The sequence below is a fragment of the Mustela nigripes genome, chromosome 1, assembly GCF_022355385.1.
Source record: "Mustela nigripes isolate SB6536 chromosome 1, MUSNIG.SB6536, whole genome shotgun sequence".
NCBI lineage: Eukaryota > Metazoa > Chordata > Mammalia > Carnivora > Mustelidae > Mustela > Mustela nigripes.
This window is the reverse complement of record NC_081557.1, coordinates 250,684,138-250,694,195: the sequence shown is the minus strand read 5'-3', so window position 1 is coordinate 250,694,195 and position 10,058 is coordinate 250,684,138.

Sequence of the window (10,058 nt, the reverse complement as noted above, 5' to 3'; positions counted from 1 at the left end):
TGAATGTTCTAAAAACTCATGTTCAACTAAACCCTAATGTTATAAAAATCAAAAGGAAATCTTAAAAATCAATAGAGATAAAAGGGAAGCTAATATGACTCAAATACTATCAACACTACATGCTAGGAGACCATAAAACGATGTTTATCAAGTTCTGCTGAGTGATTTTAAACCTACAATGGAGAGCCAATGAAACTTTAAGAATGAGGACAGAATTCTAAAATTTCTAACTTGTATGTTTTACTACAATGCATTTTCCATGTATTCTTTCAGAACTAAATTAATCAGGTAGATCTTGTAAAATATAAGAAAAAATAGTAAAATTAGAAATACAAGACAGCAATACAATGAAATTAGAAGAGGATATCAAGGAGCTCTTGAATGATTCTAGAAGCAATTATAAATCATCTTGTAAGCTTAATAAACAATCGGAAGTACAAGTAAGTAATATATTAACGAAATGAGGATACATGAGCCTTCTGATACATTAAAATGCATATTTTAAAAAGGAAGTGAAATTTTGGGAAGAAATATGGAACAAATAGGTCATGGTAGATTGATAGTGATGTTGAGGTCAACTTTATCTTTATTGATATTCTTCCGACTTGATCTGTCAATTACTGAAAGAAAGGTGTTGAAATCTCATTTATAATGATGGATGCATAGATTTCTCCTTGAAGTTCTGTCAGTTTTGTGTCATAGATGTTGACACTGTTGTTAGGTGCGTACACATTTAGAATTGTTAGGCTTGTTGGAGAATCGGTGTCTTTTTCATTTTGTAAAGCCCCTCTTTATCCTTGAAAATTTTCCTTTTTCTGGAGTCGGCTTTGTTTGAAACTAATTTAACTTAGTATAGGTTATTTTTGATTAATGTCAGCATGATATATCTTCCATTATCCCTTTCTTTTATTCTATCTGGGTCTTGGTAATGTAAGAGTGTGTGTGTGTGTGTGTGTGTGTGTGTGTGTGTGTGTATAAATTTGTTTTAACCCACTGTGACAGTCTGTCTTTACTTGGTATATACAGACCATTATTTTTCTTGTTTTTCTCTCTTCTATAGTTTTTAAGTGAGTATTGTACTAGTTTGCTTGGGCTACTATAATAAAATACTATAAACTGGGTGGCTTAAACAATCGCAGTTCTGTAGGGTAGATGTTTCAAGATCAAGATACGGGCAGGGTTGGTTTATTCTGTGGCCTCTCTCCTTGGATTTCAGTCTTACCTTTTTGATGTGTTCTCATTGTTTTTCTTCCATGCATATGAATCCCTGGTATCTACTTTTGAGTCCAGATTCTCTCTTCTCCTAAGGACGCCAGTCAGATTGGAAGAGGTCCCTTCCTAAAAGTGTCATTTTAACTTAGTCATTTCTTTGAAGGTTCTACGTCCAAATTCAGTCACATTTTGAGTTACTGGAGTTTAGACTTCAACATAATAGATTTAGGGAGTGTACATAATTCAGCCCATTGACAGCATATTATATGTTTCCATTTTCTCCCTTACTTAGGTATAACTTGTTTTTTTAAAACATGTTAGTAGTATAAAACATTTTTTTTAAGTAATCTAAATTTATCTTCAAATAACCCTATACTGCTTTACTTGAGTGTAGGTAACTTATACTCAATAAGCATTCCTTTAACTTAAGGGTGTTAAGAGTGTAGGTAACTTAACAAAGCATTCCCAGTTCCTCCCTCCCATCCATTATGACATGTCTATCATTTATTTCACTTGTCCGTATGCTATAATAACCTAGCACATTGTTGTTATTATTACTTTAAATAAACCATTGGATTTTATTAATTTTTAAGAGATCTTATTTATTTGTCAGAGAGAGGGAGAGAGAGAGCGCACACAAGCAAGGAGAGCAGCAGGCAGAGAGAGAATTGGAGTACCCTGCTCAGCAAGGAGCCTGATGCAGGACTCAATCCCAGGACCTTGGGATCATGACCTGAGCTGAAGGCAGATGATTAACCAACTGAGCCACCCAGGTGTCCCAAACCATTATATTTAGGTCAATTAACAATAGACAAAATAGACTGTATCTTATTTTCAATTGTTTATTCTCTAATACTATTCCTTTCTTAAAGTAAGTAAGATTTCTGATTAATTTAATTAGTTTCTTCTTTTTTTTTAAAGATTCTTTTTTTTTTTAAGATTTTATTTATTTATTTGACAGAGAGAAATCACAAGTAGGAGAGGCAGGCAGAGAGAGAGAGAGAGAGGGAAGCAGGCTCCCTGCTGAGCAGAGAGGCTGATGTGGGACTCGATCCCAGGACCATGGGATCATGACCTGAGCCGAAGGCAGCGGCTTAACCCACTGAGCCACCCAGGCGCCCTGTTTCTTCTTTTAAAACATCTTTTATCATTGATTGCAGGAAAGATCTGCTGGTGAGCACACCTCAGCTTTTATTTCTCTAAGTATTTTTTTTTAAGATTTTATTTATTTATTTGACACAGACAGAGATCACAAGTAGGCAGAGAGGCAGGCAGAGAGAGAAGGAAGCAGGCTCCCTGCTGAGCAGAGAGGCTGATGTGGGGCTCCATCCCAGGACCCTGGGATCATGACCCCAGCTGAAGGCAGAGGCTTTAACCCACTGAGACACCCAGGTGCCCCTCTTAAGTATTTTTCCAAGAAGTATCTCTCTTTCAGTGTTCAAGAAAAATCCCATTGTAAAAGGATTCTGAGTCACTTTTTTTTTTTTCAACATTTTTAATATTTCACTCCACTTTCTTCTTGCTTGCATAATTTCTTTTTTTTTTTTTTAATTTTTTATTTTTTATAAACATATATTTTTATCCCCAGGGGTACAGGTCTGTGAATCACCAGGTTTACACACTTCACAGCACTCACCAAATCACATACCCTCCCCAATGTCCATAATCCCACCCCCTTCTCCCAAACCCCCTCCCCCCGGCAACCCTCAGTTTGTTTTGTGAGATTAAGAGTCACTTATGGTTTGTCTCCCTCCCAATCCCATCTTGTTTCATTTATTCTTCTACCCACTTAAGCCTCCATGTTGCATCACCACTTCCTCAGATCAGGGAGATCATATGATAGTTGTCTTTCTCTGCTTGACTTATTTCTTATTTTTTTAAGGTTTTATTTATTTATTTGACAGAGATCACAAGTAGGAAGAGAGGCAGGCGTAGAGAGTAAGGGAAGCAGGCTCCCTGCTGAGCAGAAAGCCCAATGCTGGGCTCAATTCCAGGACCCTGGGACCATGACCCAAGCCGAAGGCAGTCTTCAACCCACTCAGCCACCCAGGCCACCCATGCTTACATAATTTCTGATGAGAAAGATACTATAATTTTCATCTTCATCTATAAGTATCTTTATGTTTTGCAATGTACTTTTAGTTGTAACACAAAGGTACTATAAAAAAAAAAGTACTTGTTAGGATTTAAACCTTCGTGTTAAATACGTGGTTTAGAGAAGGAAAAGATGAGCTATAGAATGGGAGAAAAATATTTGAAAAGCACACAGATAACACTTATATTCATGATACACAAGGAATTTTTAATTACTGAACAATACAAAACAAACAGCACAATTAAAAAGTGGGTGGGGCGCCTGGGTGGCTCAGTGGGTTAAACCTCTGCCTTTGGCTCAGGTCAAGATCTCAGGGTCCTGGGATCGAGCCCCATATCGGGCTCTCCGCTCAGCAGGGAGACTGCTTCCACCTCTTTCTGCCTGCCTATCTGCCTGCTTGTGATCTCTCTCCCTCTCTGTCAAATAAGTAAATAAAATCTTAAAAAAAATGGGTAAAAAATCTGAACAGACATATCACTAAAGAAGATAAACAGATTAGAAAATAAGTATATGAAAAGATAACCAACATTATTTATTATTAGAGAGTCACAAATTAAAACAAATGACATACTGGTAAAATGGCTAATATTGAACAAACTGATGATAGCACTCACTGGTGAGCATGCAGAGTGACAGAAGCTTTTGATGGTGGTAATTCTAAATGGTAAAACCATTTTGAAAGACATTAACAATTTATTACAAAGCTGAGCAGTCTTACCATCTAAGTAATTATTCCTTATTTTTATTTTTTTTAAGATTTTATTTGTTTATTTGACAGATAGAAATAACAAGTAGGCAGAGAGGCAGGCAGAGAGAGAGGGGGAAGCAGCCTCCCCACGGAGCAGAGAGCCGGACGTGGGGCTCAATCCCAGGACTCTGGGATCATGACCTGAGCCGAAGGCAGAGGCTTTAACCCACTGAGCCACCCAGGGGCCCCAATTATTCTTCTGTATACTTAAACCATCTGAAAATGTAGGTATACTTGAAAATCTTCACAGGAATGTCATTATCAGCTTTATTTATAATTACCCCAAATTGGAAGCGGTCAATAAGCCCTTCAATAAGTGAATGGATAAAAACATCTGTGGTATATCTATATCTGTGCAATAGAATATTATTCTTTAACAAAAAGAAATGTACTATTAAGCTACAAAGACACAGATTCATCTTAAATGTATATGTTTAAATGAACCAGTCTGAAAACCATATACTGTTTGATCCAATTTATATGACATTCTAATAATGGCAAAACTACAGAGACGATAAATAGGTTAGTGGTTGCTAGTGGAGATAATAGGTAAGGATTAAGTACTTGAAGCACAGGAACTCCTTTAGGGAAATAAAATTATTCTGAATGATACTGCAGTAGTCAATAAGTGACATTCTATTTGTGAAAACCTATAGAATTTTAGAGCATGAAGAATGAATCTTTTTTTTTTTTTTTAATAAAGAGTGAATCTTTATGTAAATTTAAAAAGTTAATTAGGATTTGGTGGTAACCTTGTTTGGAATGAAGAAAGGGGCAACAATCTGTTTTAAATGTTGAGCCACTCTGAAGGGGGTGGGGAAAGAAGCACTAAACTAGGTAACTTTAGAAATGAGTGAAGTTTTTAAGTCTATCGTTGATGAAGCTATTTCTCATAATGCATTGGTTCCGATGCTGCTATTCACATGCACTGGGTACATGTGTACTGAATTGAGCAATGAATAAAGGAATGGCAGATGGTGAGGGGCAGGTTTCCCACTACTGGAGTGAGAGTTGATAGACAAGAAATGAGAGGAGGTTAGAAGGGCCCATGGTGTTATGAAAGCGAGTTGAAGGGTTCTGAAGGAAATTGTGCTTAATTTAATATATATACAGGTGGTTATATATACACATATTTATATATGTTTGCATGTACCCAAGATAGTATATGCACATACATTTCTCGTTCTGTCACCTGGAAGGGTCTGGAAGCAACAACACTAGAGTAGCAAAATGCTGGGAATGGCCAGCAATCCCCATAACAAAGGATGAAAGTTTACTCCAAACAAGTTGCTGTGATAGAAGAAGGCAAGGTGTCAACAATCAGAGACAAAGACCCTTTGTTGTTCTTCGCCCCCTGCTTTTATGGGCCTTCAGGATAAGTCTTTATCACTGTTTCTCAGGCAGTGATGTGTGACAAGGGGTCTTATGAAACTGGGAGGATCTGTTTGTAGGAAAGATATCATATGCTAATCCGCTTGTTCTACAAATTCTGCTAAACACAGCCTAAGGGACAATGCAGACATCTCTTAGATCACAGGGTTCCTGTTTGGGCTAAGAAAGCTTTGGGGAGTGGTGCCTGGGTGGCTCAGTGGGTTAAAGCCCCTGCCTTCGGCTCAGGTCATGATCTCAGGGTCCTGGGATCAAGCCCAGCATTGGGCTCTCTGCTCAGCAGGAAGCCTGCTTCCCCCTCTCTCTCTGCCTGCCCCTCTGCCTACTTGTGATCTCTGTCTGTCAAATAAATAAGTAAAATCTTAAAGAAAGAAAGAAAGAAATAGATAGATTTGGGGGAAAGCAACTGCCCATGCCATTCCTATGGCAACCTGGTCATACAGACCTTTGCCTTGCAAAGGCATCTGCCCTTAGCAGCTTCCATGTTACATTTTAACAAGCCAGGTATTATGATTTCATGCTCTACATTAACCCTAAGAGCAACAAACACACCTAGAGCCCAGAACTTGATTTCTAATAACATTCTCCAATGAAAGGGAGCAGAACTTTTTGGGAAAATGACTGACTTTAAAACTAAAGCGGAAAATACACAAACCTGCCTCTCTGCGTACTTGTGATTTCTCTCTGTCAAATAAACAAATTAAATATATATATATATATATATATTTTAAGTTAGATAGTACGAGTTCTCTATGAAGTGCAGTGTCCTTGGTCAGAGAATGGGCTAAGGTGTCAGGTATAGAAGCAAATTCAGTTGAGAAGTTTCCCAAGGACTCCCACATAAGGGAAGTGTTAGTCTCTGACTTAACAGAGGAAACCTCCAGGGAACACTGAAGGTTCTTAGCTCTTAACTCCCCACAGAAATCAGTCCAAAGATGAACCAGTCCTGGACCTTCCTGGACCAATGTTTAGCATTTTAGATAAAATGCTACTTTTATTTATTTACCTTTCATTGAGTAAAATTAATACGACATAAAGGTAACCATTAAGCATGTTAGAGTGCCTAATTCAGAGTTGTTTGATACATTCAAGATGCTTGCAACTACCACCTTTATAGTTCCAGGATATTTTTATAACCCCATAAGGAAACCCCATACTCATTAAACAGTAACTTACCATTCCCCCTTCCCCCCCCACCCCCCCCCCCCCCCCCAGTCACTGACAACCACGAGTCAGCTTTCTATCTCTATCAATTTACCTATTCTGGATATTTTAGATAAATGAAACTGTATAAAATGCAAATTTTTAGGTCTGATTTTTTTCGCCAACTTTAATGTTTGCAAGGCACATTGACATTGTAGCATGTATCTGTATGTCACTCCATTATATGACTGAATAATATTCAATTGTATAGATCAACAACATTTTTTTTATCCATTCTTTGACATTTGGGTTATTACCACTTTTGGCTATTATAAGTAGTGCTGCTGTAAACATTTTTGTATATATATATTTAAATACCTCTTTTCAATTCCTTGAATGTAAACTTAGGAGGGGTATCTTTGGGTCATATGGTAATTCTGTGTTTAACTTTTTGAAAAAACTTCCAGGGATGCCTGGGTGGCTCAGTGTGTTAAAGCCTCTGCCTTATGCTCAGGTCATGATCTTAGAGTCCTGGATCAAGCCCTGCATTGGGCTCTCTCCCCCCCCCCCCCCCCCCCCCGGCCTGCCTCTCTGCCTACTTGTGATTTCTGTCTGCCAAATAAATAAATAAAATCCTTAAAAAAATAAATAAATAATAAAAACTGCCAAACTGTTGTCCAGAGTGGCTATTCATACCATTTTACCTCCCCAATAGCAATGTAAAAGCATTCCAATTTCTCACATCCTGACCAATACTTATGTTCTTTAAAAAAAAAATACACACACACACACACACACACACACACACTGTGATACGGTATCTCGTTGAGGTTTGATTTGCTTTTCCACAATGACTAAGGATGCTGAATATCTTTCATGTCCTTATTGAGGTACTGTCTATTCAAGTCATTTACCATATTGGGCATTTGTTTTTGTTACTGAGTAGTTATATTAGTTCTCTATATATTTTGGATATTAGACCTTTATTAGTTTTATGATTTGCTAAATATTTTCTCCCATTCTTTGGGTTGTCTTTTCACTTTCTTAATAGTGTCATTTGAAGAGCAGTTTTGTTCTCAATTTTTATGAAGTCTAGTTTATTTTTTTGTTTGTTTGTTTTTCTTTTTCTCCTTGTGCTTTTGGTCTCATATAAGAATACTAAATTCTAGATCATGAAGATATACTTCTATATTTTCAACTAAAGGTATTACAGTTTTAGCTCTCACATTGATGTCTTGGATCCATTTTTAATAATTTTTGTATATGATATGAGGCTGGGTTAGACTTCATTCTTTTGCTAATTTTGGATTTACCTTGCTTTTCTTTTTCTGGTTCCTTAAAGTATACAATTAGGCTACTGATTTCAAATCAGCAGATTTTAAGAATCTTTTCTTTGAATTTTTGAAGAAATCTTTTTCTTTTTCTTTCTTTTTTTTTTTTTTCTTCCCCAGTATAAATGTTTATAGCTCTACATTTCCAAGTGAGCACTGCCTTCACTGCATGCCAAAAGTTGAGGTGTGTTGTGGTTTTGCTTTTATTTGTCTTAATGTATTTTCTAATATCCCCTGTGATTTCTTCTTTGGCCCATTAGTTAAGATTGAATCTCAAGTGTAACCCAAGCTTGTTCCAAATATTATTCCTTGCCCCAGACTGTTGTAACCAATATCTGTTAGTTTAAATGCTTCTGGCAAAAGCCACTAGGGAAGTCATCCTAGCCCAGGGAATGCTTCTAGTTAGGTGAAATAAATGCTTTGTACAGGTCATTGAGAAATGTACCAGATATATGGAGACCCATAAACACAGTTCTTTGAGAATAAGGTCCATGTTGCTTTCTCTAGTTCTAACAATCTGCACTAGAAGTGCAGCTACTGATTTTTAATTTTTTGAGGAATCTCTGTTTTGTTTCCCAGGGGCCTGAACCAATTTGCTTCCTCACCAAGGGTGTTCAAGAGTTCTCTTTTCTCCACATCCTTGCTAATACTTGATATCTTTTGTCTTTTGGATGATAACCATTCTAACAGGTGTTAAATGGTATCTCATTGTGATTTGGACTTCTGTTTTCCAGATGATTAGTAATATTGAATACTTTTTCATCCATTGTGTTGGACATTTATATGTCTTTTTTGAAAAATGTATATTCAGGTCCTCTGCTCATTTTTAGGCAATTTTTTTGGGGGGGATATAAAGTTGTATAAGTTGCCTATATGCTTTGGATTTAACACGTTATTAGATATATGATTTGCAAATATTTTCTCCCACTTATAGGTTGCCTTTCATCTTATTAGTTACTTTTGGGGAGGAATGGATGGAATTCCCTACTCCACCATTTTCAGTGATGTCATTCTTAAAATACTGTTTATAAAAATAAATACTGCTATAAAGCAGCACTCCACACTGAATCTAATTTCTCAGTTTGCTTGCATTTCCATTCATTTCCTGTTTCTCTCCTTCAGTGTAGGACCTGAAAGCAGAGAAGAACCCATTGTTTTAGTTTGTTTACAAAGAAACCAGTCAAAAGTCAAAATGCAGAACTGTTGGGAAAGGAATTTTTGATAGCTATATATCCTGAAGAATATGACCTAACCACAAATAAATGGACAGGGTAAACTAGATGCAAAGATACAGTCAGAGAGAGCAAGTAAATTACTTCTAAAATTATTCAGCACCCAGGAATGTAACTTCAGTCTTCTCTCCTTGCAAATGGCAATATAAGATAGTTAATTTTTTGAAGCAAACAAATCACCTTAATTGAACACAGTTTTCATTTTAAAACAAGTTGTAGAGCTTAAAGCTGAAGTCCTCCAGAGAAAATAGCCTTATGATTTATATCAGAACTGCTCAAACGCAAAGCAATTTGTGAGGTTGCATATGAATAATGCAGGGTGAGAACAGCACAGGAGGAAACCATTGAAAGAAAGTAAATGAAGTCCCTTTAAAATGGAATATATAGGAAACTATTTAATTTGAATTATTCACCAACACTTGTGATATTACAGGAATAACCATAGATCAGCGAATATTTCAATTTTTAAGATGGGGTCACGCTGTTCCTTTTATATATTTAAAAAAAAATTCCCAGAGACCAAAAATGGTAAAGTGAATGAGAAGTGCATTACAGCCTATGAATATGCAGGGATGTGCTAGAGTTCACCTGAAAAGAAAGGAAGAATGGCCTTTGGAACTCTGTGACACACAGCTAGAGCTGTTGACTCAAGATCCACAGAGGCAGTTTCTGCCAGTTTAAGAGCATGTTCAATGATCAGCAGAAAATGCACCTTTTAGATATGTTTTGACTATTTCTGACTCTAATGATGAGCTGTATGTTTTGGAGAAATTCCAAGTATCTGAGTAGTACATTTCCTTTATATATGGAAAAAAGATGAATGTTACCCCTTTTTCTTTTACATAATCCTAAATATATAGTGTTGAGTGGTTTAATAAGTAATTATTCCAAGAGAATCAAATGAGAAA